At 40.6% G+C, this 16647-nt stretch overlaps 1 protein-coding gene and 1 pseudogene across 2 annotated transcripts in view; one reads left to right on the top strand and one right to left on the bottom strand.

Moving 5' to 3' along the window:
• Positions 1-16647, top strand: part of SNX24 (sorting nexin 24) — a 194487-nt gene that overhangs the window by 83521 nt on the left and 94319 nt on the right. The window lies entirely within an intron of this gene.
• Positions 8137-8457, bottom strand: LOC104660926 (annotated as a pseudogene).

Genomic DNA, 16647 nt, shown 5'->3' with positions numbered 1-16647 from the left:
ATGGTGGATTAACTCAGGATTTTTTACATATTAGGAAAATAATTAAAACTAAAATATGATTACATTAATTGAAATGAACAAACAACACTGATGCCTCTTATTTACCTGTCAGAGACAGTGTGTTTTTGCACAGTAAGCCAGGAGACAGGCCAGGTAGCCTGCTGATACACCAGCTACCCTCCCAAACCAGATGCTGGCTACACAGTTCACATGCATCAGGGCCCAACAAACTCTTCCCATACTGTGGAGGCACAGGGTTATAACAACTTTAGAAAAATGCCTTTAAAAGGGCCCAATGTATTTGTCACATTATCATGGATAGCTGAATTGTTCTAATAGTGTCCTGTTGAGCAAGTTCATCCTTTCCTGAGAATGAGGGCAGGTGTTTGCTTACAACATTTAGAAGTGGAATAGTTTATGTGTCTCTCCAAGGCAAGAGAAAACATCTAGAAAGTAGAAAATTCAGACAGACAGTCATGTACAGACTTGATTGTCTTCTTTTTCAGGTCAAGGGAGAGAGAGGTGTGAAAAGTTTGGAAAAGCCAGTAGGATGAGAAGGCATGTGAAATGAGCAGAGGGCATGTGGTCAAGCCTTTTTGAGAACTGTTGTCTGGCTAGATTAACTTGGAGTTTAAATTTGTTAGAGCTCTCTGATTTCACCATCAGAAATTACACAAAGGATAGAGAAGTAGGGTAGCATAAGTCAGGTAGAGGATAGGGTTATCCTGCCTTGAGAAGTGAGTTTGCTGTTTGGTAACAAAGATACGGACTAAGACAACAGAATCTGATCCTGAAAATATTATTTGGAATGGTACAGTAAGCATGCATGGTTCATTATGAATGAGTTAGCATTTGTTTATCCTGCACAGTATATAAAGTGTGGCACACAGTATGTGTGTGTGGCACCATCTCTACCTTACAGTGGAGTTGCAGAGCCATATACATGACAAAACAATACAGAGTTGTTATATACAAGTAGAATGCTAAGACTCTAGAAAACAATCTGGTCAACCCCCTCAAGTCCCCGAATGTTCTAGATGATGAACAGCCGTAGATCTGAGCAGTGATTTCCTGTCTCCATGGCTAGTAAGTGTCAAAGAGGGGTCTGGAACGCAGGTTTCTGCTTCACAGATATTTTTTCTAATTATAGATTATTTTCACTCAAAAATTAAAAAAATGAGATATGCATGTTCAATGCAGAAAAGTTTAGGGGAAAACATGAAATGTGCAAATAGGAAAAATTATGCATAATCCCTCTTAAATATTAACATTTTTTTCTTTTTAGTAGAGACAGTATCTCACTGTGCTTCTCAGTCTCAAACTCCTAACCTCAAGTGATTTTCCTGCCTCAGCTTCCCAAAATGCTAGGATTACAGGCATGAGCCACCATGCCCAGTCAACATTGGCATTTTTTTTCTCCCAGCATTTTTGGTAAAGAATATATATACACATACACACACATACATCACTATTATGCACATATATTTACTAAATAAAACAAAAATGTACTCTCTGTAGGCTGCTTTTTTTTTTTTTAATTTTAACAAAAGCATATCTTTCCTACTGTCTCCTGTGTTTCAATTGGATGTACTGTTTATCCCTGAGGGCCCAGCAGCTTGCCTCTCTGAAATGTTCTTACGTGTCCATATTTGACACTGAGAATTTTAGTTTGTAAAAGGATAGCTTTGGCAAAGCCATGGTAAGGGATAAAGGAGTTGGTCACCTAGAGAGCAAATATTTGGAAAATAAAGGCACTAATCGTGGTTGGAGGTGTTAGTTCCTTATCTTGTGAACCATTTTTAGAAGCCCAGGAAAGGTCTTACTCAAAAGTTTCTTTTAAGTCTATGTGTCCTGACTTGTGGAAAAATGCTTGGCAGAAGATCCACAGCTGTACTGTCTCTGTAAAGAAACACTATGGAGGGAAAGAAAAAAAAAATCACATCCAGGTGATGTAGGGGATTTAGTTTTGAAAGTCTAATACGTGAAACCTAGATGTAAGACTTGAAAAAAAGATTTCTTCCTACATTGGTAGCGATGTAAGAGTTTTCAGATGTTGGATGCTTTAGATTTAGCTCAGGCTCTTGGGAATGGCATGAATTTGAGCTTTGCGTTTTCAGTTTTTCTATAGAGACCACATATGTCATATTACTAAGGGAAAGCAACCCATAGTAACAACAACAAAAAACTTGCAGAATGGTTGTATTTTTGCAAGTCAACACCTTTTCTTGAATCCATTGTTCTTTCTTTAAAGCAGTCAAACAAATTACCTGATTATGATATATCATGTAACTAGGAGAGTCTCTTTGTTTGAAGTAAAATAAATCAATACAAGAAGCTCTTGGAATGGCCTTTTTCTCTCTCTCTCTTTAGTGGCTCCTTGTGTATGGCTTCAGAAATGCTGATTCTACATGAAGAATGACAGTGATTCATGCTGAGGCCCAGCCTTGTTAGACTCCTAACTGCTCTCTGAAAATCTTTGACAGTGTTGGTTATATGTATCTAGAAGAGGTAGTAGCTGGTTTAATACAGAAACATAGTTGTAAATTTTTCATCAGATAAATTTAGTATTTAAAGCATAGTATTTAAAGTATCGGGCAGTTTTTTTGAGGGTTTTTTATTTTTATTTATTTGTTTATTTATTTATTTATTTATTTATTTATTTATTTATTTATTTATTTATTTTTGAGACAGGGTCTCACTCTGTCGCCCAGGCTAGAGTGCAATGGTGCAATCTTGTCTCACTGCAACTTCTGCCTCCGGATTCAAGCAATTCTCCTGCCTCAGCCTCCCGAGTAGCTGGGATTACAGGCGCATGCCACATTGCCAGGCTGATTTTTGTATTTTTAGTATAGACAGGGTTTCACCATGTTGGCCACACTGGTCTTGAACTCCTGACATCAGGTGATCCGCCCACCTCAGCCTCCCAAAGTGCTGGGATTACAGGCGTGAGCCACCTCGCCCGGCATCGGGCATTTTTTTTTTTTTTAAGTAGGTTAACTTAAATTTAAAATAGCAGTAAAAGCTATTCCTGGGTTCTGTGGTATAATTTCATATTTTGCAGTTGTCATTCTCTCAATGCTGCCTTCTCTGAGCAGTTTATTGAAAATTACAACCTTTCCCCCAGCGATCCTACTTTCTTTTACCTGGCTTTATTCTCCCCCTTCCCCATGCCAGGTAATCACTTTCTAAAACTTACTTTGTAAGTTTAGTTTTTATATTCATTATTTGTTTTCTGTCTCCCCTGCTGGAATGCAAATTTCATGAGGACAGAACTCTTTGTCATTTTACTTCAATGATAGACTTCAGACGCCTTGAATAGGGTCTAGCACATGGCAGGTCTAGACATCTATCTGTCTATCTGTCTATCTGTATTTTTTTTTTTAGAAGAATTAAGCCAGGCACCATAGCTCAGTACCTGTAATCCCAGCATTTTCAGAGGCTACGGCAAGCAGATCGCTTGAAGCCAAGAGTTCTAGACCAGCCTGGGCAACAAATCAAGACCTCATCTCTACCAAAATATAAAAACAAAAACAATTAGCCAGGCACAGTGGTATGTGCCTGTAGTCCCAGCTAATTGGGAAGCTGAGGTGGGAGTATAGCTTGAGCCCAGGAGCTCAGGGCTGCAGTGAGGTGTGATTACACCACTGCACTCCAGCCTGGGCGACAGAGTGAGACCCCCTCTCTAAAACAAGTAAAAACTAAAAAAAAAGAAGAATTAAAATTCTGAGTTTTGAAAGAAGGCTGAGTATTCTGTGACCTTTAACAGCTTACTTTCTTCTTGTAAGTGGGGATTTTAAAACCGTGAATTGATGCTCTCTGACACCTGTTCATAGAACAGAAAAAGTTTCTTTCTATGAGGAGGGCCCTTAATTGTAGTAGACTTCACAAAATGGCCTGCATTCTTTCACAGGCACAGAGGTTGTCCCTCTCCCCTTCTTCTTTTCCCGTCTTTCAGAGCCCAGCTGCAGAGCTTTGAACCTGGCAGATGCTGTTCCCAAGCTACCTTCCCTTCCTGGGGTCTAAAAAGGACCATAAGTTCAGCCTTGAAAGAACACAGGTGAATCTTGGATCTCATCTTCCTGATGCCCATAGAAAGGAGCCCGCGTCTCATCAGGAATGAAACAAGAAATTTGCAACCACCCGAGCTTACGCTTTACACTTCTTTTGGTTAAAAAAAAATAATTATTCATCCATTCATCCATCATGTGTGTGTGAGAGAGACAGAAAACACTTCTAAAGTTTTTGATCTTTTGAATTACATAGGTTTTTAATGAGAATGTGGTATTTTTAGAAATAAGCATAGCATATCATAGTACTTCATGGTGTGTTGAAGAAAAGATGGCTATTAATTGCTTTGGATTCCATTTTGATTTCTGAGAAAGCAAATAATACAGTCGTCCCCCCTTATCCTCAGGTGTTATGTTCAAAGACCTCCAGTGGATGGCTGAAACTATGGTTAGTACTAAACCTTATATGTGCTATGTTTTTTCCTATATATACAAACCTGTGATAAAGTTTAATTTATAAATTAGGCACAGTAAGAGATTAACAAGAATATTATAATAACAATAAAATAAAAAATTATAACAATACACCAACATCACTTCTCCTGTGACTTGGACCATTATTAAGTCAAATAAAAGTTCCTTGAGCACAAGCACTGCAGCACTGCAACAGTTGATCTGATAACGGAGCTCCTACAGCTAGTTAAGTGACTAATGGGTGGGGGTGCAGATGGTGTAAAGCTGCCAGAAAAGGGAGGGTTCATGTGCCGGCTGCGACTAGGCAAGGCAACACCATGGGACAGTGTGAGATTTCACCACTCTACTCAGTGCAGTGTGCAATTTAAAACCTACAAATTGTTTATTTCTGGAATTTTTCATTTCATATTTTCAGACCATAGTTAACCATGAATAACTGAGATCACTACTATATTCAGGAGGATAATAGAATGCATTGAGCACCAGTTATGTGCCAGGCTAGGTGCTAAGGGTTTTATATATCTTGTCTTGACTCCATCACCAGACCTAAGAAAGTAGGCATTATCATCTCTATTTTATATATGAGGAAACTAAGGCTCAAAGTTGATAAGCAACATCTGTAAGGAAATATAGCCAGGAAGTAGCAGATCTGGGTGTCGGGTGTGTCTAAGTCCAGACTGGTGCTCTTTCTACCATATCATGTAGCTTCTCAGAATAGCACTAATTATTAAGCCTGGTAGTTTCTTATTGATAAAAGGCCTGGCCTTCCTTCCCCCTTCTCTTCTCTTCCTCCCTTCCCTTTCCCTTCCCTCCCCCTTCTCCCCTCTTTCCCTTTCATTTCCTCTCCCCTTCTCCTTTTCTCCCCTCCTCCTTCCACCCCCCTCCCCCCTCCCTTTTCCTCCCCTTCTCTCTCCTCCTTCCCTCCTTCTTCCCTTCCCCTTTCCTCGGCTTCTCCATTCTTCCCCCTGCCCCTCCCATCCTCCTCCCATCCTTCTTCCACCTTCCCATTTCCTTCCCCCCACCCTTCCCTCCCTCTTCGTTTTCTCTCTCCTCCTCCTTCCTCCCCCTCCCCCTTCTCCTTTCCTTCTGAGTGAAGTGGCATAATCATGGCTCACTGCAGCCTCAACCCCCTGGGCTCAAGTGATGAACCCCCTGGACTCAAGCTCCCTGGGCTCCCTTGAACTCCAAAGTAGCTGGGACCTCAGGCATGTGCCACTATACCCAGCTAATTTTTAAAAATTATTATTTGTAGAAATGAGGCCTCCCTATATTGCCCATCTGGTCTTGAAACCCTGGGCTCAAGTGATCCTCCTGCTTTGTCCTCCCAAACTGCTGGGATTAGAGATGTGAGCCACTGTGCCAGACCTTGGTCTTTATTTTCATAGCTTTCGGGCTCTCGTGTACAGTCTTCTTTGACTATTTACAACTGCCTTTCTGTAAGAAACCCTATCTTATATTGCACAGTCTGCCTCTATTGTGTCTAACTTATTGGTTGTTCTAACAAAAATAACTCATTTTACCCTTTCCACTATTAGATTACTGAACTGGACTGAAGTTTATACATATTCTTCCCAATTTGTTGTCCAGCTGTCAATTACCTGCTCACCTTTTCTTCTCCTCCTTCCTTATTTTTCATGGATTCAACCTGCTGTGTTGCAAGGTAATGTTTAAGGCAGTAAGGATGTTAACAGTGAACAAAACAGATGAAGTTCCTATCATTATGGAGCTTATAATTTATTAGACAGACAGCCAACCAACAAGCAAACATTGTATGTGCATGGTGTGTTTATGTGTGTGTGTGTATGTTTGTGTGTTTATGTGCACACACACCAGACCATGGTAAATGCACAGAAGAAAAATAAAGCCAGGTCTGGGGATAGAGAATGATGGGAGCTAGTTGCTGTTTTAGATCAGGTGGGTAGATAACACCTCTCTGAAAAGGTGACCTGGAACAACAATTGAACAGAATGAGGGAGAAGCTTTCTAGGTAGAGGAAAAAGCATTCAAAAGCCTGTTATAGGTGGCAGTGAGGAAATGTGCCTATTATAGTTGTGGGTGAGGAGAGTGGTGTGGCTGGACCAGGGTGAGTGAGAGGGAAGTAGGAAGTGAGGAAGGATCTGCTAGAGGGTTGAAAAGGGCCACTTTGGCTGCTGTGAAATACAGATTGCTGCAGGGCAGGAGTGAAGCAGGGAGACCAGCAGGGAGGTTGTAGAGTGAGAACTCAGGCCTGGGAGAAGACACAGAGGGCAGGCACTTCAGATTTACACATGACACAAAGCTTGGCAATACACTGGTTCATGTTTTGGAAGACAATCGATTTCCAGCAAAGTTTCAACAGCCTTGTCTAATATTAGAGTCAAAATTAACATGACAATATTTAACAGGTCATTATAAAGCCTAACCTCAGATCTGAAAATTGCCTGTTTAAGAACTGTTGGGGAAGACTTGGGGGTTTTGGTTGATTCCAAAGGCATCATTAGCCAACAGTGAGATACGTTTTCCAAAACATTTAGGTGAATGCAGGTTGCAGATACAGAAGCTTAAGCTAGAATCATGGGAGGTCAGGGTTCCACTGGATCTTGTGCTCATCAAGCCTCATCAGGAATCCAGGCCTCTGAATGAGCATTGACAGAGGTGAGTGCAGCAGCCCATTGTATGCATGTATTATAGGGTCAATCCCCTCTAGTAATGGAGAGAGAAGTACCTTCTCTCCTATAGAGATGTATGAATGTGGTCATTGTTACTTCATGATCATTTTCCCTATCTATCAACAGCTTCCCCCGCACTGATAAAGGAACAGTTGTAGCAATGGTTTTAATAATATGAATAGGTAGCATTGTTTGGATTCTTGCTAAATACTAGATAGTGTTTTAATGATTTGCATGGATAATTACATTTGATCCTTGCAACAAATCTATGTGATAGGTGTCATTATAAGCTCCATGCTATAGGTGAGGAAACTGAGGCTTGTACAGGTTAAACAACTTGCTCCAAATCATAGAGTATTAGCAGAGCCCAGAGAGAGCAGTGGAAGACACAATATTCAAATCCAGGCAGTTTGACTCGAGAACTAGAACTCCTGACCACTGCGTTATACTGCAAATCTTATAGGTTAAATTAATGATATCAGTATTGTAATTTGTGCATATTTGGGACTAAATAAGTTTTTAGTAGGCTGACATTAAACCTATCTTTTATCATTTATACTGATTCTGTGGGAATTTTTTTTTTTTCCAGGAGAATGACTCAGTTTATTTTTCTCAATTTGACACCCTATCTATCCCACTTTAGGCGCAAACACTGCACAGAGCTGCCACCTAACCTCGTAACAATCGCATCCCTGGAAGGTGAAGGGGGTAAACCACAAAGTCAGAAACATTGGGAAAAGCCACGGTCACACGCACACCTCTCAAGGAAACAAACTACAAGAAAGGGCTCAGTCATTGTACACAGCAAGTGTGCAGTGGGCAAAGTTCTGTTCTTTTGACAGTGGCCAAATGCTTAAGTCCCTGGTTTCTTGGGATCAATCATGGCCCAAGGTTAGTAAGAAGGCCAACAATGTTGTGAGCAGGATTCAATTTCTACAGGGTCATGGGTCATCATCCACCATGTGAAGGGGCTCCAGCAGGTTGGACATGATCAATACCCATGCGGATTAGGATCCTGACGCCCTTGCCAGAGCTCAGGCTGGGGCAGCTTTGGCCTCGTCTTCTAGCTCATCTAGGAAACGCTCCTGGGAAATCGAGTAGAAGGTGTAACCATAAATAGCTAACACCAGGGCCCCTATGCCTAGGCAGGTCACGATGTTCCGGGTCTGCCGCCACGGTAGGACCTTCTACCACTGGGCAAGCTGCCCCCGCCGCATGGAATACAGTTGCTCGGGTGTCTGCTTCTCCCCAGTCATGTCGATACCCTGAGCGAACGGGGCCTCTCCACGCTTAGCATCCAGAGGGTCACCAGCTCCCGAAGCCACCATATTGCCGCTCCTCCCTTCGCGGTGCCCTCTGTGGGAAAATTTGTGCTGAGTTTTAAACCATATGAAAAAGAGATTTTGGGAACACAATCCATTTATTAATTGGGGAATACCAGTATTTCCTTAAATCCTGGATTCACCATCTTAGGGAGAACATTGACAGACTGTGTTTTATTCTAGAAGGTATAGTGCAAGACCTGAAAACCATGTCATCTGAAAGACAGGTATAGGAGTTAGAAAAGTTTAATTTGGAAGAGAAAGGCATTTAAAATGAAACAAAATCTTCTCGTTGCTGAAATGATAAAACCGTAAACTCTATATGATCTAAAGGCCCCTATTTGACTTCTGTTTCTAGGGAATCAGATCCAGTCTTCATTCACACTCTAATGACACCCACATTTATATGTCTAGTTAAGACCAGACTTGTCAACTCAGTCCTCGGAAGCATCTCCATATCCCGTCTAATGTGCATGTCAAACTTAGTGTGGCCAGTGCTGAGCTCTTACTTGCCACCACAAACTAGTTGATAATAGACGTCCCCAGCCAGGTGATGGTGGCATCACCATCCTTGCAGTTGCTCAGACCAAAAACCTCACCATTACATTTCATTCTTCTCTCACTTTCTCCCTTTTGTTTTTATGTACTTTTACATAATATTTTCGTGTATTTTTACATTTTTCCACATCCAGTCATCAGCTTATCCTGTTGGTTCTACTTTCACTCATCTCTTCCCACTGCCACTCAGACCTTCCCTCTAACTGTTCTCTCTCTGGATCACTCTTGGCACACAATGGTAATGCTGAAAGTTAAATTAGAATCTGTGACTATTCACTCTTCCATCTGCCTGGTCCAACCTCCTCCCGTCCCAGATAGACTCAGGACTCCTGCCCTCCTGCCATTCAGGTCTGTAGTGAATGAAATAATGGATCTTCAACAATGTTCACACCATAATCCCCAGAACCTCTGAAAATGTTACCTTACATGCAGAAGGGACTTTGTGGAACAGTTTAAAGTTAAGGACCTTGAGATAAGGGAGATCTTCCTGGCTTATCCGGATGGGCCCAGTGGAATCACATGAGTCCTTATAAGTGGAAGGCGAAAGCAGAAGAGTAGGTTAGAGAAATGTGACAAGGGAGGGGCATGAGCAACTGTTACTGGCCTTGAAGATGGAGAAAGGGGCTTATGATTCCAGGAATGTAGGCGGCTTGTAGGAGCCGGAAACAGCCAGCAAAAAAAGTGGGGGCCTCAGTCTCACAACTGCAGGGATCTTATTGCAGGAATCTGTTATCACCTAGAACCTCTGCAGTCACACAGCCCTGCCAGTACCTTGATTTTAGCCCATGAGACTTGAACAGAGAAACCAACCAAGCCCATTGGACTTCTGATCTGTAGTACTGTGAGATAAGTGGGTATTGTGTTTATTACAGCAAGAATAGAAAACCATACAAGGTCTCTGCTCAAGTATTGTTTTACCATCAAGACCTCCCCCAAAATTATAGCCATACACTCATCCAGGCCCTCTCTGTCCCTCTTACCCTGGTTTATTTTTCTCTGTAGCTCCAATATGTGTTAATTTGTGTGATTGTCTTTGTTCTACCCTCCACCTTCATTAAAATGTAAGTAAGCTCTGTTAGTAGTTTTTATCTGTGTTAATTGTTGTATCTCCAGTGACTAGCTCTGAACCTGGCATGTGGTAGACCGTTAATACTTACAGAGAAGATGAGGGGAGTTAGCCTTTTGCTCCCTTTCCAGCCTCCTTCAGAGGTGTCTCTTCACTGCCTGGTTGTACCACAGTTAGCTGCTTCCAGCCTCTCACCTGCTGCTTCAGGGCTTTTGCACATGCTCTGCCCACTGTGCTTGTCTCTCTTCTTTGCCTGCTTTCCCTGTAGTCTATTCTGAAGCATTAACTCTTTAGGAAAAACTTCCCAGGTCCCTGAGAGCAAATCCTGTCCTCTCTTATTAAAAACTGTTTCCAAAGCATATTCATTTGAGGGGGAAAAGCAGCATTTTATATTCAGTATAGCTCCAATAGCCTTTTTTTTTTTTTCTCTAGAGACGGGTTCTCATTTTGTCATCCAGGCTGGAGTGCAATGGCACAATCATAGCTCACCACAGCCTCGAGCACTTGGGCTCAAGCAATCCTTCTGCCTTGCTGCCCAGGTAGCTGGGACTACAGGCATTCACCATCATGCCTGTTTAATAGTTTTTTTCCTTTGATAAAGACAGGGTCTCACTATGTTGCCCAGGCTGTTCTCAAAACTCCTGGGTTCAAGCGATCCTCCTGCATTCAAGCGATCCTCCCACTTTGGCCTTCCAAAGCACTAGGATTATAGATGTGAGGCACCACATCTGGCCCAGATAGCTTTTTAGACATCTGCTTTACAGCACACGAATAGTCCATTATAGCAAAGCCATAGTCTTAGCCTTCATGGTGCTTACAGAGAAGAGATTAAGTGATATAGTAATCAAAACAATTCATAATTATATCATGGTAGCTGCTACTTCTTTGCTATTAATGCAGAGAATAGCAAAGTGCCTGGCACAAAGCTCAATAAATATCTGTGGAAATACATCAGTGAATTTCATAAGAATTTGATAGCTGTATTTAAAAAAGTCATCATTTATTACATTTATTCTAGTATAACTTTAGAAGACAGAAATTTGATTAAATATTTTTTCCTGATTGTAAGAATAGTATATACTCTAATGAAAATTTTAGATTACAGAGAAAATTATAATAATTCGTAATCCTTCCATTCAGGCATCATTTTGACTTTGTTGTATTTGTTATCTTTCGATGCATATTTTATGTAGTCAATAGCACAGTGTGAATAAGTTATTTTATCCTGCTTTTTCATTAATACTGTATTACAAATACTTTCTTAAAACGGCATTGTAGTCTCCTCTTTTCCCTAAAAAAATTCTCCTAAAAAGTACAGGTTATTTGGGGCATATAGTACATATCTGTGTGAAATAGTCAATAGGATTATATTTGGTAATACTGAAAGTTAAATTAGAATCTGTGACTATACTTTATGTAATATGATTATGCCATTTAGATGCTGTCTTTAAGTAGAGGTATGGGAGACAGTGATGTCTGAAGTTTCAGCAGTCCCTGAAATGGGGGTGAGATTTTACTGAAAGGAGGATAGGACAGGAGTCCTGGGCCTGGAAAGGCTCACCTGTAAGCAGAGGTGAGCCAGCTCTGTGCAGGTGGTGCCCAGAGTGGAGAATTCAAGAAGAAATTGCTTCTGATTTGCTCTTCCGGGACAGCTATGGAAACAAGGGTGTGTTGATGGATTGGAACAGATACTGGAGGATTTTGGAAGTAGGTGCAAGAGTTAGTATGATTTGTAGAAGGTACGGGCTTGTGATAAGGAGGTGCAATCTATAGCTAAGAAGTTTTGAGAGAATAAAGATGGATTCTTTTGCTTCTCTATGTGACAAGCTATTTCAACCACAAATCCCTTCTTTGACTAGCCTGTAAAGAAGGCTGTCCTGAAATGCCCATGAAAACCATTGTCTGCTTTCTGCTGGAGACTTTGTCAACTTCTTCATAATTTACAATAATTATTTCTATTTCAAAATATCTTACAAAGCACCAAGACATTTATTATCCAACAAACTAGTACAGTAGACATGGTTTTTGTCATTCTTATTTTATTTTATTTATTTTTTTTTTTTATTATACTTTAAGTTCTAGGGTACATGTGCATAACGTGCAGGTTTGTTACATATGTAAACTTATGCCATGTTGGTGTGCTGCACCCATCAACTCGTCAGCACCCATCAATTCATCATTTATATCATGTATAACTCCCCAATGCAATCCCTCCCTCCTCCCCCCTCCCCCCTCCCCATGATAGACCCCAGTGTGTGATGTTCCCCTTCCCGAGTCCAAGTGATCTCATTGTTCAGTTCCCACCTATGAGTGAGAACATGCGGTGTTTGGTTTTCTCTTCTTGTGATAGTTTGCTAAGAATGATGGTTTCCAGCTGCATCCATGTCCCTACAAAGGACGCAAACTCATCCTTTTTTATGGCTGCATAGTATTCCATGGTGTATATGTGCCACATTTTCTTAATCCAGTCTGTCACAGATGGACATTTGGGTTGATTCCAAGTCTTTGCTATTGTGAATAGTGCCGCAATAAACATACGTGTACATGTGTCTTTGTAGTAGACTAATTTATAATCCTTTGGGTATATACCCAGTAGTGGGATGGCTGGGTCATATGGTACATCTAGTTCTAGATCCTTGAGGAATTGCCATACTGTTTTCCATAATGGTTGAACTAGTTTACAATCCCACCAACAGTGTAAAAGTGTTCCTATTTCTCCACATCCTCTCCAACACCTGTTGTTTCCTGACTTCTTAATGATTGCCATTCTAACTGGTGTGAGATGGTATCTCATTGTGGTTTTGATTTGCATTTCTCTGATGGCGAGTGATGATGAGCATTTTTTCATGTGTCTGTTGGCTGTATGAATATCTTCTTTTGAGAAATGTCTGTTCATATCCTTTCCCCACTTTTTGATGGGGTTGTTTGTTTTTTTCTCGTATATTTGTTTGAGTTCTTTGTAGATTCTGGATATTAGCCCTTTGTCAGATGAGTAGGTTGCAAAAATTTTCTCCCATTCTGTAGGTTGCCTGTTCACTCTGATGGTAGTTTCTTTTGCTGTGCAAAAGCTCTTTAGTTTAATTAGATCCCATTTGTCAATTTTTGCTTTTGCTGCCGTTGCTTTTGGTGTTTTAGACATGAAGTCCTTGCCCATGCCTATGTCCTGAATGGTACTACCTAGATTTTCTTCTAGGGTTTTTATGGTATTAGGTCTAACATTTAAGTCTCTAATCCATCTTGAATTAATCTTCGTATAAGGGGTAAGGAAAGGATCCAGTTTCAGCTTTCTACTTATGGCTAGCCAATTTTCCCAGCACCATTTATTAAATAGGGAATCCTTTCCCCATTTCTTGTTTCTCTCAGGTTTGTCAAAGATCAGATGGCTGTAGATGTGCGGTATTATTTCTGAGGACTCTGTTCTGTTCCATTGGTCTATATCTCTGTTTTGGTACCAGTACCATGCTGTTTTGGTTACTGTAGCCTTGTAGTATAGTTTGAAGTCAGGTAGCGTGATGCCTCCAGCTTTGTCCTTTTGACTTAGGATTGTCTTGGCAATGCGGGCTCTTTTTTGGTTCCATATGAACTTTAAAGCAGTTTTTTCCAATTCTGTGAAGAAAGTCATTGGTAGCTTGATGGGGATGGCATTGAATCTATAAATAACCTTGGGGAGTATGGCCATTTTCACGATATTGATTCTTCCTATCCATGAGCATGGTATGTTCTTCCATTTGTTTGTGTCCTCTTTGATTTCACTGAGCAGTGGTTTGTAGTTCTCCTTGAAGAGGTCCTTTACATCCCTTGTAAGCTGGATTCCTAGGTATTTTATTCTCTTTGAAGCAATTGTGAATGGAAGTTCATTCCTGATTTGGCTCTCTGCTTGTCTGTTGCTGGTGTATAAGAATGCTTGTGATTTTTGCACATTAATTTTGTATCCTGAGACTTTGCTGAAGTTGCTTATCAGCTTAAGGAGATTTTGGGCTGAGACGATGGGGTTTTCTAAATATACAATCATGTCATCTGCAAACAGGGACAATTTGACTTCTTCTTTTCCTAACTGGATACCCTTGATTTCTTTCTCTTGCCTGATTGCCCTAGCCAGAACTTCCAACACTATGTTGAATAGGAGTGGTGAGAGAGGGCATCCCTGTCTTGTGCCAGTTTTCAAAGGGAATTTTTCCAGTTTTTGCCCATTCAGTATGATATTAGCTGTGGGTTTGTCATAAATAGCTCTTATTATTTTGAGGTACGTTCCATCAATACCGAATTTATTGAGCGTTTTTAGCATGAAGGGCTGTTGAATTTTGTCAAAAGCCTTTTCTGCATCTATTGAGACAATCATGTGGTTCTTGTCTTTGGTTCTGTTTATATGCTGGATTACGTTTATTGATTTGCGAATGTTGAACCAGCCTTGCATCCCAGGGATGAAGCCCACTTGATCATGGTGGATAAGCTTTTTGATGTGCTGCTGAATCCGGTTTGCCAGTATTTTATTGAGGATTTTTGCATCAATGTTCATCAGGGATATTGGTCTAAAATTCTCTTTTTTTGTTGTGTCTCTGCCAGGCTTTGGTATCAGGATGATGTTGGCCTCATAAAATGAGTTAGGGAGGATTCCCTCTTTTTCTATTGATTGGAATAGTTTCAGAAGGAATGGTACCAGCTCCTCCTTGTACCTCTGGTAGAATTCAGCTGTGAATCCATCTGGTCCTGGACTTTTTTTGGTGGGTAGGCTATTAATTGTTGCCTCAATTTCAGAGCCTGCTATTGGTCTATTCAGGGATTCAACTTCTTCCTGGTTTAGCCTTGGGAGAGTGTAAGTGTCCAGGAAATTATCCATTTCTTCTAGATTTTCTAGTTGATTTGCGTAGAGGCGTTTATAGTATTCTCTGATGGTAGTTTGTATTTCTGTGGGGTCAGTGGTGATATCCCCTTTATCATTTTTTATTGCATCTATTTGATTCCTCTCTCTTTTTTTCTTTATTAGCCTTGCTAGCGGTCTGTCAATTTTGTTGATCTTTTCAAAAAACCAACTCCTGGATTCATTGATTTTTTGGAGGGTTTTTTGTGTCTCTATCTCCTTCAGTTCTGCTCTGATCTTAGTTATTTCTTGCCTTCTGCTAGCTTTTGAATGTATTTGCTCTTGCCTCTCTAGTTCTTTCAATTGTGATGTTAGAGTGTCAATTTTAGATCTTTCCTGCTTTCTCTTGTGGGCATTTAGTGCTATAAATTTCCCTCTACACACTGCTTTAAATGTGTCCCAGAGATTCTGGTATGTTGTATCTTTGTTCTCATTGGTTTCAAAGAACATCTTTATTTCCGCTTTCATTTCGTTATGTACCCAGTAGTCATTCAGGAGCAGGTTGTTCAGTTTCCATGTAGTTGAGCGGTTTTGATTGAGTTTCTTAGTCCTGAGTTCTAGTTTGATTGCACTGTGGTCTGAGAGACAGTTTGTTATAATTTCTGTTCTTTTACATTTGCTGAGGAGTACTTTACTTCCAATTATGTGGTCAATTTTGGAATAAGTGCGATGTGGTGCTGAGAAGAATGTATATTCTGTTGATTTGGGGTGGAGAGTTCTATAGATGTCTATTAGGTCCGCTTGGTGCAGAGATGAGTTCAATTCCTGGATATCCTTGTTAACTTTCTGTCTCGTTGATCTGTCTAATGTTGACAGCGGAGTGTTGAAGTCTCCCATTATTATTGTATGGGAGTCTAAGTCTCTTTGTAAGTCTCTAAGGACTTGCTTTATGAATCTGGGTGCTCCTGTATTGGGTGCATATATATTTAGGAGAGTTAGCTCTTCCTGTTGAATTGATCCCTTTACCATTATGTAATGGCCTTCTTTGTCTCTTTTGATCTTTGATGGTTTAAAGTCTGTTTTATCAGAGACTAGGATTGCAACCCCTGCTTTTTTTTGTTCTCCATTTGCTTGGTAGATCTTCCTCCATCCCTTTATTTTGAGCCTATGTATGTCTCTGCATGTGAGATGGGTCTCCTGAATACAGCAGACTGATGGGTCTTGACTCTTTATCCAGTTTGCCAGTCTGTGTCTTTTAATTGGAGCATTTAGTCCATTAACATTTAAGGTTAATATTGTTATGTGTGAACTTGATCCTGCCATTATGATATTAACTGGTTATTTTGCTCGTTAGTTGATGCAGTTTCTTCCTAGCCTCGATGGTCTTTACATTTTGCCAAGTTTTTGCGATGGCTGGTACCGGTTGTTCCTTTCCATGTTTAGGGCTTCCTTCAGGGTCTCTTGTAAGGCAGGCCTGGTGGTGACAAAATCTCTAAGCATTTGCTTATCTGTAAAGGATTTTATTTCTCCTTCACTTATGAAACTTAGTTTGGCTGGATATGAAATTCTGGGTTTAAAATTCTTTTCTTTAAGAACGTTGAATATTGGCCCCCACTCTCTTCTGGCTTGTAGAGTTTCTGCCGAGAGATCTGCTGTTAGTCTGATGGGCTTCCCTTTGTGGGTGACCCGACCTTTCTCTCTGGCTGCCCTTAAGATTTTTTCCTTCATTTCAACTTTGGTGAATCTGGCAATTATGTGTCTTGGAGTTGCTCTT

This window comes from Rhinopithecus roxellana, chromosome 3 (assembly GCF_007565055.1).
Source record: "Rhinopithecus roxellana isolate Shanxi Qingling chromosome 3, ASM756505v1, whole genome shotgun sequence".
Classification (NCBI taxonomy): Eukaryota; Metazoa; Chordata; class Mammalia; order Primates; family Cercopithecidae; genus Rhinopithecus; species Rhinopithecus roxellana.
Note: the sequence above shows the minus strand (reverse complement) of the source record. Positions and strands in the feature narration are given on the sequence as shown.